The sequence below is a fragment of the Pelodiscus sinensis genome, chromosome 17, assembly GCF_049634645.1.
Source record: "Pelodiscus sinensis isolate JC-2024 chromosome 17, ASM4963464v1, whole genome shotgun sequence".
NCBI classification, from domain to species: domain Eukaryota; kingdom Metazoa; phylum Chordata; order Testudines; family Trionychidae; genus Pelodiscus; species Pelodiscus sinensis.
In genome coordinates this window covers 13,527,626-13,542,207 of record NC_134727.1, presented here as the reverse complement: position 1 = coordinate 13,542,207, position 14,582 = coordinate 13,527,626, and positions in this window count along the sequence as shown.

Below are 14,582 nucleotides of genomic sequence, written 5' to 3'. Positions count from 1 at the left end.
AGAGGATGCCAGCCCTGGCGCAAAAGGAAGAGGAACAGGAGGAGGAAGGTGGTCAGAGCTGCTTGCCTCAAGGGATGGCGAATAGAAAACTAGGACAGCGAAGGTAGGAAGTGGCCCAGGGCGGAGTAGTGGAGTCTGCGAGCAAACGTGTTTAGGGGTTATTCCCCCACTTGCTAGGATAAGGAATCAGGCTCCCTACCATAGGGCCCTGGGCCAGGACTCAGGAGAGTGGACAGGCCTGGGTTCCCCTCCTCCGCCATCGGAGGTCAAATAGAGATGCTCAGGCCAATATGATTGTCTATGGTGTATAACTGTCGAGTAAAATCGGAAGGAGCCTATATTGTTGAGCAGTTGAGAGGTGACGGACAGGGGGAGGGGACACAATAAAATCGGTGATTGGAGGAAGTAAGAGTCAGGACTTCTTACAGTCACCATTTTGGAAGAAAAAATTAGAGGACTTGAGGCCCAAGTATCAACCCTATGTTCTATCAGAGAGGATGAAGACTTCCTCGATAAAAGGCAGTGTTTAATCCTGCAGGCACAGCAGGCTGAAGAGCCAGTGAGGGCAGTGGAGGACAAGGAAGAAAACTGGGAGCATGTAACCTCTAGAAGAAGAAGGCCAACTCAGGTATCCCCCATTTCTGTAGAGGTAAGTAACCGCTTTCAGGCTCTCCCCGCAGGTACTGCAGTGGAGAATGCTTTGGCAGGGACCTTTCAGGGAAGAAATCAGAAGAGAACACCATCTACCGGAAGATATCGGATGCATAGTCCTAGGAATGGGGGTCAAAGAGGGACTGAGTCTTCCATCTGCCATCTAGACCTGCAATCTCGAGAAGTGTGCTGCTTACCAGAAATTCGCATTCAGGATGTGATCGAGAGTCTTCCAAAAGTGATCAAACCTTCAGATTGCTACCCCTTCCTGATTCTCCATGTAGAAACTAATGATACAGCCAAAAATGACCTTGAGCAGGTCACAGCAGATTATGTAGCGCTGGGACGAAAGTTCAAGGAATTTGAAGTGCAAGTGGTGTTCTCGTCCATCCTCCCTGTTGAAGGAAAAGGTCCAGGTAGGGATCGTCGAATTGAGGAAGTAAATGCATGGTTGTGCAAGTGGTGTCAGAGAGAAGGCTTCGATTTCTTTGACCATGGGACTCTGTTCCGGGCACAGGGATTGTTAGGAAGCAATGGGATCCACCTAACCAAGAGAGGAAAGAGCATCTTCGCAGCAAGCTTGCAAACCTAGTGAGGAGGGCTTTAAACTAGGTTAATTGGGGGACAGTGACCAAAGCCCTGAGGAAAGTGAGGAAGTCAGATACCGGGAAGAAACACAAGGAGGACTGAGCAACAAGGGAGGAACCCTAATTTGGATGGAGAAGGTAGGGTGATCAATTGGTTATATAAGGTGTTTGTACACAAATGCAAGAAGCCTGGGAAACAAACAGGACGAATTAGAAGCCCTGGCCTAGTAAAAGAACTATGATTTGATTGGAATAATGGAGACTTGGTGGGATGACTCGCATGACTGGAACACTGTCATGGAAGGGTATAAACTGTGAAGGAAGAACAGGCGGGGGAGAAAAGGAGGAGGGGGAGTTGCATTGTATGTAAGAGAGCAGTACAATTGCTTGGAGCTCCAATATGTAGAGGGAGAAAAAACTGTTGAGAGTCTATTGGTTAAGTTTAGAGGTGGAAGCAACAGGGGTGATGTTGTGGTTGGTGTTTGCTATAGACCACTGGATCAGTTGGATGAGTTAGACAAGGCAATCTTCAGACAACTGAAAGAAGCTTCCAGATCACAGTCCCTCGTTCTCATGGGGGACTTTAATCACACTGACATCTTTTACAATACCAATACAGAAGTACACCGACAATCCAGGAAATTTTTGGAGAATGTTGGGGATAACTTCTTGGTACAACTGCTGAAGGAACCGACCAGGGGCCATGAGCAGCTTGACCTGCTGTTCACAAATAGGGAGGAACTAGTAGGGAAAGTAAATGTGGGTGACAACCTGGGAAGCAGTGATCATGAGATGGTAGATTTCAGGATCCTGACCAAAGTAAGCAAGAAGAGTAGTAAAATACACATCCTGGACTTCACAAAAGCAGATTTTGACTCCCTCAGAGAATTGATGGACAGGACTTCCTGGGATGATTACATGAAGGGGAAAGGAGTCGAGGAAAGAAAAGCATTAAAAGCACAGGAAGAACCCATCTCGATGAGCAGCAAGAAAAGCAAATATGGTAGGTGACCAGATTGGCTTACTGGGGAAATCCTTGGTGAGCTTAAACACAAAAAGGAAGCTTACAAGAAGTGGAAACTTGGACAGAGGACTAGGGAGGAATATAAATATATTGCTCGAGAATGCAGGGAAGTTATCAGGAAGGTGAAAGCGCAATTGAAATTGCAGCTAGCAAGGGATGTGAAGGGTAACAAGAAAGGTTTCTACAGGCATGTTAGCATTAAGAGGGTGATCAGAGAGGGATGGGGACCCTACTGGATGAGGGCGATAACCTAGTGACAGATGATGCGGTAAAAGCTGAAGTACTCAATGCTTTCTTTGCTTCTGTCATCATGGACAAGGTCAGCTCCCAGACAAATGCACTAGGCAAAGCATTATGGGAAGGAGGTGGACAGCCCTTGGTGGGGAAAGAACACGTTAGGAACTATTTAGAAAAGCTAAACATAGACAAATCCATGGGCCCGGATTTAATGTATCCAAGGGCACTGAGGGAGTTGACAAATGTCATTGCGAAGCCTTTGGCCATTATCTTTGAAAAGTTGTAGAGATCGAGAGAGATCCTGGATGATTGGAAAAAGACAAATGTAGTGCCTGTCTTTAAAGAAAGGAAGGACAGTCCAGGGAACTATAGACCAGTCAGCCTTACCTCATCGCCTGGAAAAATCATGGAGGGGATCCTCAAGGAATCCGTTTTGAAGCACTTGGAAGAGGGGAAAGTGATCAGGAATAGTCAACATGTATTTACGAAGGGCAAGTCATGCCTGACCAATCTGATTAGCTTCTATGATGAGGTAACTGGCTCTGTAGATATTGGAAAATCAGTGGATGTGATATACATTGACTTTAGCAAAGCTTTTGATATGGTCCCACAATATTCTTGCCAGCAAGTTAAGGGAATATGGATTGGATAAACGGACTTTAAGATGGATAGAAAGCTGGCTAGACTCTCGGGCCCAACAGGTAGTGATCAATGGCTTGATATCAGATGGTGGTCGGTTTCTAGCGGAGTGCCCCAAGGATCTGTTCTAGGACTGGTTTTATTCAACATCTTTATTAATGACCTGGATGAGGAGATGGATTGCACTCTCAGCAAGTTCGCAGATGACACTAAACTAGGGAGAAAAGTAGATACGCTGGAGGGCAGGGATAGGGTCCAGAGTGACCTGGACAGATTAGAGGATTGGGCAAAAAGAAATTTGATGAGGTACAGCAAAGACAAATGTAGAGTCCTATACTTGGGATGGAAGAATCCCAAGCATTGTTACAGGCTGGGAACCAAATGGCTAAGTAGCAGCTGTGCAGAAAAGGACCTGGGGATTACAGTGGATGAGAAGCTGGATATGAGTCAACAGTGTGCCCTTGTAACCAGGAGGGGTAATGGCATATTAGGGTGCATTAGGAGGAGCATTGCCAGCAGATCCAGAGAAGTGATCATTCCCCTTTATTCGGCTCTGGTGAGGCCACATCTGGAGTATTGTGTGCAGTCCTGGGCCACCCACTATAGAAAGGATGTGGATGCATTGGAGAGGGTCTTGTGGAGGGTGACCAAAATGATTAGGGGGATGGAGAGCATGACCTATGAGAAGAGATTGAGGGTACGTCTACATTACAGCGCTAGTTTGAACTAAGCAAATTCGAACTAACGCGTCTAGAACTAAAAACTAGTTCGAATTAGCGTTTTGCTAATTCGAACTAGCAAGTCCACATTGAATGGACTCTGAACAGGGCTTAAGGATGGCCGGAAGCAGTGCCGGCAGGGCATAAGAGGAGGACTTAGAGCGTGGAGATGCTGTCTCGGGCTAGCCGAGGGCTGCGCTTAAAGGGTCCCGACCCGCACCCCGGACAGACAGTTCTCAGCGGTGCCCTGCTTGCAAAGAAGTTCTGGCTTGGAGTGCCCGGAGTACCCACACTGGGCACATCACACCACTCGGCCATCAGCCCGGCTGCACTTGCCACAGGCTGCCATCTGGGGAGAGGGGGTAATTGGGGGGCTGCAGGAGAGCTTCCACCCCCAGAAGCCCGCCCAGTCCTCCCCATCGGGGGCTCGTACCCCATTCCTCCCTCACCTCCTTCCACTTACCCTTCCCTAACCCCCCTTCTTATTGATGTACAAAATAAAGATAACGTTTCTTCCAACATTGACTCTGTCTTTATTGAACAAAACTGGGGGAGACTGGGAAAAGGAGGTGGGAGAGGGGAAGAGAAAGGCTGGGAGAGGGGAGGGCAACTAACATGATCAGGGGTTGGGAACAGGTCCCAGATGAAGAGAGGCTACAGAGACTGGGACTGTTCAGCTTAGAAAAGAGGAGATGGAGCGGGGACAGAATAGAGGTCTCTAAAAGCAGGGGTTGGGTGGAGAGGGTGCATTCAGAAAAGTGCTTCATGAGTTCCCATAAAGAAGGACTAGAGGACACCAAAGGAAAGGAATGGGTAGCAGGCTTCAAACTAGTAAGAGAAAGTTGTTCTTCTTCCCAAAGCAAATAGTTAACCTGCAGAACTCCTTGCTGCAGGAGGCTGTGACGGCTACAACTAGAACATAGTTTAAAGGGAAGTGAGATCAAGTCATGGAGGTTGGGTCCATGGAGTAGTCTTAGCCAGGGGGTAGGAGTGGTGTCCCTGCCCAAAGTTTGTGGAAGGCTGGAGAGGGATGGCACGAGACAAATGGTGCAAGAGTCACTGTCTTCGGTCCATCCCCTCCAGGGTCCTTAGGGTTGGCCGCTGTCGGCAGACAGGCTACTGGGCTAGATGGACCTTTGGTCTGACCCAGGACGGCCATTGTATGCTCAGGGCTCAGGGTCGGGGGTCTCAGTGGACCCCCTTGATTTTCATGCACACCTGCTCCTGGGTGGCCAGGCTGGCAGCTCTCCTGCCCTAGCCGGCCACTTTCCTGTGCCTAGTGCAGAGATCGTGGACAAGGTCCACGATGTCCGCACTAGCCCAGGCAGGTGCCAGCCTCTTGCGGTCCAGGGTAAGCTCCCGGGAGCCGCCAGCCTGGTCCCGGGAAGAGGGGGTGGGCTGGGGGACATCGGGTGGGTGGCTCGAGCCGTGCCAGGTGCAGGGTCTGCTGGCTGGGTGCTGGTAGGCTTGCACCTGGCACGGGCACCGTAGCCAGCCCGTGCCCCTTTAAGGGGTCCGGGGCCGGGAGGGGGGCATAGAGTTTCCCTGGTGTTGGCCAGAGTGGCTACCAGGGAAACCTGGGGAGGGCTAGCCTCCCACTAGTTCGAATTAAGGGGCTACACACCCCTTAATTCGAACTAGCTACTTCGAACTAGGCTTAATCCTCGTAAAATGAAGTTTTCCTAGTTCGAACTAAGCGCTCCGCTACTTCGATTTAAATTCGAACTAGCGGAGTGCTAGTGTAGCGGTTATGAATTTTAGTTCGAACTAACTTTGTAGTGTAGACATACCCAGAGAGATTTGGGTTTGTTTAGTCTGCTGAAGCGAAGAGTGAGGGGGGATTTGATAGCAGCCTTCATCTTTCTGAAGGGAGGTTCCAAAGAGGATGGAGAAAGGCTGTTCACAGTAGTGATGGATGGCAGAACAAGGAGCAATGGTCTCAAGTTGCAGGGGGTAGATTAGGAAAAACTATTTCACTAGGAGGTAGGTGAAGCACTGGAATGGGTTACCTAGGAAGGTGGTGAAATGTCCATCCCTAAAGGTTTTTAAGTCTTGGCTTGACAAAGCCCTGGCTAGGTTGATTTAATTGGGATTGGTCCTGCCTTGGGTAGGAGGCTGGACTTGACGATCTCCTGAGGTCTCTTCCAGCTCTATGAGTCTATGATTCAAGTAGTGTAAACTGAAAATAAAAGAGATGTACCAAGCCTACCACAAGGCCAGGGAGAAAAGCAGGTGCTCTGGGGTCGCACTGCACAACTACCACAACTTCAAGCAGCTGGATGCCATCCTGGGGGTGTGTCTAGACTACACCTGTCTGCTGACAGAGAAATGTAGATTAGGCACATCGAAATTGCTGGGTAAGCGGGGATTTAGATATCCTGTGCTTCATTAGCATAAAAATGGCCACCACTTTTTTTCAGCACGGAGCTTTGTCGGAGAAATGCGTCAGTCTAGAGGCTGACCTTTTGATAAATAAAGCCTTTTTCGAAAGATCCTGTAAAACTCATTTCATGAGGGATAAGGGTTCTTTCAAAAAAGGCTTTATTTTTCGAAAGATCAGCCTCTAGACTGCTGCTTTTCTCCGACAAATTCTGTGCCAAAGAAAAGCAGCAGCCATTTTATGCTAATGAAGCATGGGATATTTAAATCCCCGCTTCATTAGACATTTCGATGTGCCTAATCTACATCTCTCTGTCGGCAGAGACGTGTAGGTTAGATACCCTGGGACATAGGCTGGTCATCTCCCCTGCCACCATCCTTGGTTCTGGTAAAGACACACCCAACATCAGTCTGCAGGAGGGCAGGTTGGAGGAGGAGGAGGCCAGCCAGTCAACTGTGCCTAAACCCAGGAGTTGTTCCTGATCTTGGAGCTGGTTCCCCCCCTCAGGACATCTTCCAAGCTTCTGACAACCCCAGGAAGGGCACTTCAGAGGAGTTCTCTACCTTTCCCTATCTACAAAAGGAGACTGCACATTCCTTTCTCATCCTATTTGGCACATTGTCGCACAACAGCTTATTCACATGTACGCACATGGAACACCAGTCGGAAGCACTCAGCTCCCTCATGCTCTCACTCAGGAATCCCTTCATCCAACTCACAAGGTTCCTTGAGAGGCATGCCTTACTCCGCCCTCTGAGGTGGGGCACCTTCCCATGAGAAGCCTCCACTAAGTAGTCTGGGGTCATAGAACCACACAGCAGTGCTGCACACAACCTAGGATCAGCCAGCATTCACTCCCAGTCAAGCATGGTGATGCAGAGGAGATTGGTAGTGTGCATAGGAACCTGCTGGAAGGAGGAAGAGGAGTGGAACCCATTAGCACTCTCTCCAGCAAGCTGTGGCTGCTGCTCACACATACCTCCTTCCCCCATCCTCCATTAGGCAGGGATAGAAGTTCTCTCTCTGCAGGGTGCCACCAGAGTCAGACCTGATGGGTGCAGTATGAGCCACCCCATTCCTTCTCCTGCCACAGGGTCCTGGCCTAGCCAGCAACTTCTCATGCCTACTTGTCTCCGGACCGTGGATGTTGCAATGTTCCCCTGGGACATCTGTGCACCTGCTGGAAAGTGCCCACTTTCTTGGCAACATATGGCCTTTCTTGAAGCACATCACCATCATCTGAACTGAGACCTTTGGTGTTGGCCTAGAGCAGTGTTTCCCAATTTTATTTGGCCCTGGAAATACTCAAAAGAATTTTGCAGAACCCCTAATAACAGTCTTATTTATGGAGCTGAAAAAGTAGACCACAATAAAGTAAGGATAATAATAAACAAATACTAAACAAGGTCATGAGATCAACATTTAGTTTAATTGCACATATTTAAAAAATCACATTTAATGTGTACAAACCATTAACGGTGGTATATAACAGGCGATCGCACCACTGACTGCGCACACAGCACTGAATAGTGACATCATCATCCCCACTCTCTGGCTAAGCTGGTGTTACACAGGGACACTTATTGTGGCAAACACAAATGGAAATTGGTTTCAATAAAATTCATAAATGCTTAAATATTAATTATTTTTTATCATAAAATGTTAATGTAATGGAATTTTCTTTCAGAACCCTTATTTTCACTTCATGGAACCACGGGGTTCCGCGGAACACCATTTGGGAAACCCTGGCCTAGAGTTTAGGTCTAGGCTTCATATACCATGTCTCCTGTGATTACTGTCCTTTTAACTTTTCTTCACAGCTGGAACAGCTGCATGCTTGCAAAGTCCCCCACCTCCCATGCCATCTACTCAACTGAGTGGGATCTGTAGGTGGAAATGCACCCATGAGGAGCTCATGAGGGAGCAGATGGTGTGCCTAAAGTCCCTCATCCAAGGACTTGAGGCAGAGTGCCAGAAGCAGGCTGTCAACTGGGAAGAGTGCCAGGCTACCCAGAAGGAGAGGAAGGCTGCATGGGAAAAGCTAGCACATCAGTATGATGCCCTGTTCTCCACCATCACCTCGGTGATGGAATGCATCGCATTGCACATGGAGTGGGCCACTGGCCACTTCCCCTCCAAGAGACCCCAGCAGCTGCTGGAGCACCAGAACATGAGGTGGTGGGCCCTTTAGGGAAGCCAGAGCATCCAGGCTACCTGGAGGCAGGCACCACTCCTATCCCCATCCCTGAGACCCTCACCTCCATTCCAGGTTCTTTATCCATTCCCTCCCCTATTGTATTTCCCCAACGTAAAGATTCCTTTTCTTTTTCAAAAACAATGTCTTTATTTTTCACTCTGCAGAGGTGAAGGGAAGGTGGGAAGGGAGAGAGGAAGAAGGGAAGGGTGAGGAATGAGAGGCATACAGTGGGAATTCAGGGGCCCCTTGTGAGAGCCATGTGGGAGAGGGTCAGAACTGGCTTTGCATGTGTGACAGGGTGCCGTCACAGATGACCCCTCGGGTGTGCCTCCCTGGGTGCTGACACTGTCACTGCCACTCACCTTCTGGCTCTCTGGGGCTCCTCTCCACCCAGTCCTGCTGGGCCAGCTCCACTGGTCTCCCCCAGCCAAGGCCCTGAGCTGAGGTCCCAGGCTCCACTGAGATGCAGTGCAGACACTGAACCTCTTCCGGTACAAGAAGAGTGCAGTTTAGGGCCCAGTCTCCTGGGATATCACTCCCCAGATGGGATCAAACCCCAAAGAATTAGGTAAGCCACTTTTAACAATGAAAGGGGGAATGTGCACACTGGTTGCCCACCCCCACCCCCCCCACCCCCCAAGTAACAATCGCTTACACTGGGTTTGATAGAAATAAAAATGGTTTTATTAAGTTGAAGCAGTAGGATTTAAGTAGTAATAAGTGAAAACAGGCAGAGCAAAGTAGGTTACAAATCAAAAGAAACAAAACTGCTTGGCTAATTTTACGCTGAAATCTCAGTACAAACTTAATCAAACTCACCCTAAAACCTCTTTTCCAGCTACTCCTCCAAACCAGGGCTGCCTCCCCACCCTGGGGTCTCCAGCCCTTTCCTTCAGGTGCAGCCCAGCCAAAAGACCCAGGCTTCTCCTTTCCTATTCCTTTTGTTAAGGAGTTGAGGCCACTCCCTACCAACCACTGCTCAGACTTAAGGACAAAAGATTGTTTAACAGTGGCTCATCTAGAAGTTGCAGGTTACACCCTCCATGTCTCCCATTTACACATTTGAAACTCACAAAGTATTCCCCACTCCGTGTGTCTAATTTTACACACACAAATGATACATACAACAGAGTAAGATCAACAGAAGCAGCAGATCATGACATTGATGGGTTACATGAAATAATTTGCTCAAATCACCTTTGAGTTATTTATATACATGTCCATGAGTCCATTTCATAAAGCATGGGGGGGGGTCCCCTTGCTGTGCTCTCCTTATGGCACTGATGTCCAGCTGCTTGAACTCCCTGGACAGACATTCAGCTTCAGCCCCTTCTCCCACCCTGGCAGAAAAGTCTTCCCCTTGTTCTCACAAAGTTGTGGAGCACACATCAGTCCACCACCACGAAAGGGATATTGCACTTGCTGAGGTCCAGATGAATGAGGTCCTGAACCTCCTCCTTAAACACCCAAACGCACATTCCACCACCATTCGGCACCTGCTTAGCCTAGTGTTCATGTACTCCTTCGTGGGGCCCAGGCTGCCCATATGTGGCTTCATGAGGCCAGGTGAGCAAGGGGAAGGGTATGTCACTCAGGATGACAATGGGTACATCCACCTCTCTGATTCTGATAGTGTGGTCTGGGAAAAAAGTTCCAGCTTGCAACTTTTGGAAGAGGCAGGAGATGCACACTGATGTTGGTGAAGTGTCCCTTGTGATATCTGAAGGCCTGTACCACCATGGAGAAGCACCCCTTCCTGTTGATGAATGCTGAGGCACGGTTATCAGGAGCTAGGATAGGGATATTCATGATGTTGGGAAAGCCCATGGTGGCAAAGCTGTGAACGGTGCTGTCCACGTTGCCCAGAATGACAAGCCTCTGTAGCAGCATGTTGTTGATGGCCTTGGCTATCTGCACAAGCACGGCCCAACTGTGGACTTCCCCATGACAAACTGGTTCCCGACGGAGCAGTAGCTGTCCAACGTGGGGAGCTTCCAGAGGGCAATGGCAACTGCTTCTCCCCAGGGATGGTGGGTCGCAGTCAGGTATCCTGTCACCTGAGGGCAGGGTGAGTCACTTGCAGAGCTCCAGGAAGGTGGCCTTCTGCATATGGAAATTGTGCAGACACTGATCCCCTCATAAGGATGTGTTCCTACCATTTCAAGCTTGTCTCCCTCCACCAGAAGTGGCATTCCAGTGTGTCCAGAGGAGTGAGGGGGTTTGTATAGCAGCAGGAGCACCAGAATTTGGATGAGCAGGGCCTGTGGACCAGGCTGGGGTTTGTCCCCCTCATCCTCACCCTGGTCCCACTGGAGCAACATGCGAGCAGTTTGGAAGTACTGCGCCATGATGCACAGCACAAGGGCCATGAGCATGGCACTGCTTTGCAGTAGCTCTAGCTCCATGGTGTCTGTGCGGGCAACCCGAGCATGAGAAGGCACGTGCCCACTTTTGTGTTCCACATGAGGGAATGCAGTTGAGGAGTGCCTTGTGAGGTATGGGCATGGAGAGGACCCCTGTAATCATGCGTCACAGCTTGGTGGTCCAAGCAGCCAAAGGAAGGCTCTACCCTACTGACAGCTTCCCCAGAGTGTTTCTGGGGGCTCTAATGGTACGTCTACACTACAACGTTAATTTGAACTAACTTAGTTCGAATTAGTTAATTTGAACTAAGCTAATTCGAACTAATGGATCCAGACCAAAAATCTAGTTCGAATTAGCGTTTTGCTAATTCGAACTAGCATGTCCACATTAAGTGGACCCTGAACCGGGCTTAAGGATGGCCGGAAGCAGTGCTGGCAGGGCATCAGAGGAGGACTTAGAGCGTGGAGATGCTGTCTCAGGCTAGCCAAGGGCTGTGCTTAAAGGGTCCCGAACCCCACCCCGGACAGACAGTTCTCAGGGGTGCCCCGCTTGCAAAGCAGCCCTGGCTTGGATTGCCTGGAGTACCCACACTGGGCACATCACAGCACTCGGCCATCAGCCCGGCTGCACTTGCCGCAGGCTGCCATCTGGGGAGAGGTGGCAATTGGAGGGCTGCAGGAGAGCTTCCACCCCCAGAAGCCCGCAGAGCCAGCCCAGTCCTCCCCATCGGGGGCTCGTGCACCATTCCTCCCTCACCTCCTTCCACTTACCCTTCCCTAGCCCCTCTTCTTGATGTACAAAATAAAGATAACGTGTCTTCCAAAATGGAATCTGTCTTTATTGAACAAAACTGGGGGAGACTGGGAAGAGGAGGTGGGAGAGGGGAAGAGAGAGGCTGGGAGAGGGGAGAGCAACTAAAATGATCAGGGGTTGGGAACAGGTCCCAGATGAAGAGAGGCTAAAGAGACTGGGACTTTTCAGCTTAGAAAAGAGGAGACGGAGGGGGACAGGATAGAGGTCTCTAAAAGCATGAGTGGGGTGGAGAGGGTGCATACAGAAATGTTCTTCATTAGTTCCCATAAAGAAGGACTAGAGGACACCAAAGGAAAGGAATGGGCAGCAGGCTTCAAACTAGTAACAGAAAGTTGTTCTTCACAAAGTAAAGAATCAACCTGTGGAACTCCTTGCTGCAGGAGGCTTTGAAGGCTAAAACTAGAACAGAGTTTAAAGGGAAGTGAGATCAAGTCATGGAGGCTGGGTCCATGGAGTGGTATTAGCCAGAGAGTAGGCGTGGTGTCACTGCCCAAGGTTTGTGGAAGGCTGGAGAGGAATGGCACGAGACAAATGGCTTGGTCACTGTCTTCGGTCCATCCCCTCCAGGGTTCCTAGGGTTGGCCGCTGTCGGCAGACAGGCTACTGGGCTAGATGGACCTTTGGTCTGACCCAGGACGGCCATTGTAAGCTCAGGGCTCAGGGTCGGGGGGTCTCAGTGGACCCCCTTGATTCTCTTGCACACCTGCTCCTGGGTGGCCAGGCTGGCAGCTCTCCTGCCCTAGACGGCCACTTTTCTGTGCCTAGTGCGGAGATCGTGGACTAGGTCCACGATGTCTGCACTAGCCCAGGTGGGTGCCCGCCTCTTGCGGTCCCGGGCAAGTTCCCGGGAGCCGCCAGCCTGGTCCCAGGAAGAGGGGGAGGGCTGGGGGGCATCGGGTGGCTGGCTCGATCCGTGCCAGGTGCAGGGTCTGCTGGCTGGGTGCTGGCAGGCTTGCACCTGGCACGGGCACCGTAGCCAGCCCGTGCCCCTTTAAGGGGTCCAGGGCCGGGAGGGGGGCAGATGAGTTTCCCTGGTGTTGGCCAGAGTGGCCACCAGGGAAACCTGGGGAGGGCTAGCCTCCCACTAGTTCAAATTAAGGGGCTACACACCCCTTAATTTGAACTAGCTAGTTTGAACTAGGCTTAATCCTCGTAAAATGAGGTTTTCCTAGTTCGAACTAAGCGCTCCGCTACTTCGATTTAAATTTGAACTAGCGGAGCGCTAGTGTAGCGCCTATTAAAGTTAGTTCGAACTAACGTCTGTTAGTTTGAATTAACTTTGTAGTGTAGACATACCCTAAGTCTGAGGCAGACTCCATTCAATGTGAACACACTATTTCGGACTAATTCAGACTAATTTCAAGGCTTCCTCATAGTGAAGACACACTAGTTCAAATCTATTAAATCAGGAGTTCTTAAGTCGAATTTAGTAATTTTCAAAATAGTTTCCTATTGTAAACATGGCCTAGGAGCTTGAGAGCCAGGACTAATAGAGAGTCCAGATTCTCAGCTTCCCATCAGTAAGTCAGGTGGACTTCCCAAGTGGGCTGGCAAGTAAAAAGGCAGGCTTCCAAATACACTCTGCCTGAGATCTGTGAGAACTGTCAAACAGTCTCAGCAAAATGCTTTGATTTCAACAAATCAGTGCATTCCAATGAAAGACAGTTCTGTCAGAATTTTTCCAACCAGGTCTCTCTACTTTTTTTGAGGTTGGAAATTGAGGCATAGAAAAATTAAATGACCAGCTCAAAGTCTCATATAAAAAAATTGGTGATGAGGTAGGAATCTCCCTATTACTTTCATAGTTTCAAGAACAGGGTCCTTATGCACAGGGTTCGACAAACCACTGTTTCTCCTTCCCTGTGGTGAGTAGATTTCAGCCGGTCACTCTGTGTGCCCCGTTCACCAGTGCTGCATATACGCATGGTGCAGGGCTGGCAAGTAGCTCTTGCCACAGTTTGTCGAGCCCTGCTTATGCGAATATTTATGCATAAGTTACACCATAAAGAAACCCTGATACCTAAACCCTAACCCTAACCATCTGAAGACCAATACACATATTGTTGGACTAAGGAGATGATAGTGGAATTAACATTTCAGGAATTTCTTGAACAATCAAATTATAGCAAGCTGAAGCAAAGTAATGGAGGAAAATGATAGAAATTTATACAAAGTTATTAAACTCTATGGAAGTTTCAGAAAATAAATTGTCAGATGATTTTTGATTATAGCTATAGCTTTTCACAATGGACTTCTGTTTTATTTATTAAAGACGATGCTTGTGGGGAAAAATGAGGTTTGAGTACAGGGGATTTTAATTTCTCAGATTCTTACTGGAATAACAGATATGAAAAAATAAGTAGGAAAATGAACCCCAAGGATTGATTCTTATGCACATTGCTGGAAGTCTATTGGCCAGAGGCTATTTTGGATTCTGAGGAAAACAATCAAGCAGGATAAAGCAGTTGCAGCCAGAGACTGTCTAGTATACAATGATCATAATATTGCTTGATAACAAATTAGTAAGTGCTAGAATAAGCAGTATGAAAATCTACTTTCGGAAAGATGAATTTCAGAGAATATTCTAGAGATTTTGGACACTAGTTCACTTAACTCATTAAATCCCAAATTGATTTAATTGGGATCTAAATTAACCATTTGTTATTATTTGTAAATCTACAAATAATGAAAACATTACCGAATGGAAGTGGAGAATATTTAAGATCCAATTAGAAGCACTGATGTAGAAATTTATCCTAAAAGGAAATAGAGGCTAATATGTGTAAGTGGAGATCTAGATTAATACAACATTAAGCAGGAGATTATTTTTAAAAAGTTATAAACAATCTAGTGAGGATCCAGATATGAGTAGCTAAAAAAATTAAGAGAAGCATATTAAAAGGATAAATTACTGCAAAGATAAAATAGACTATATTTGCAATTTTATACTTGTGATAAATTATAAATGTTG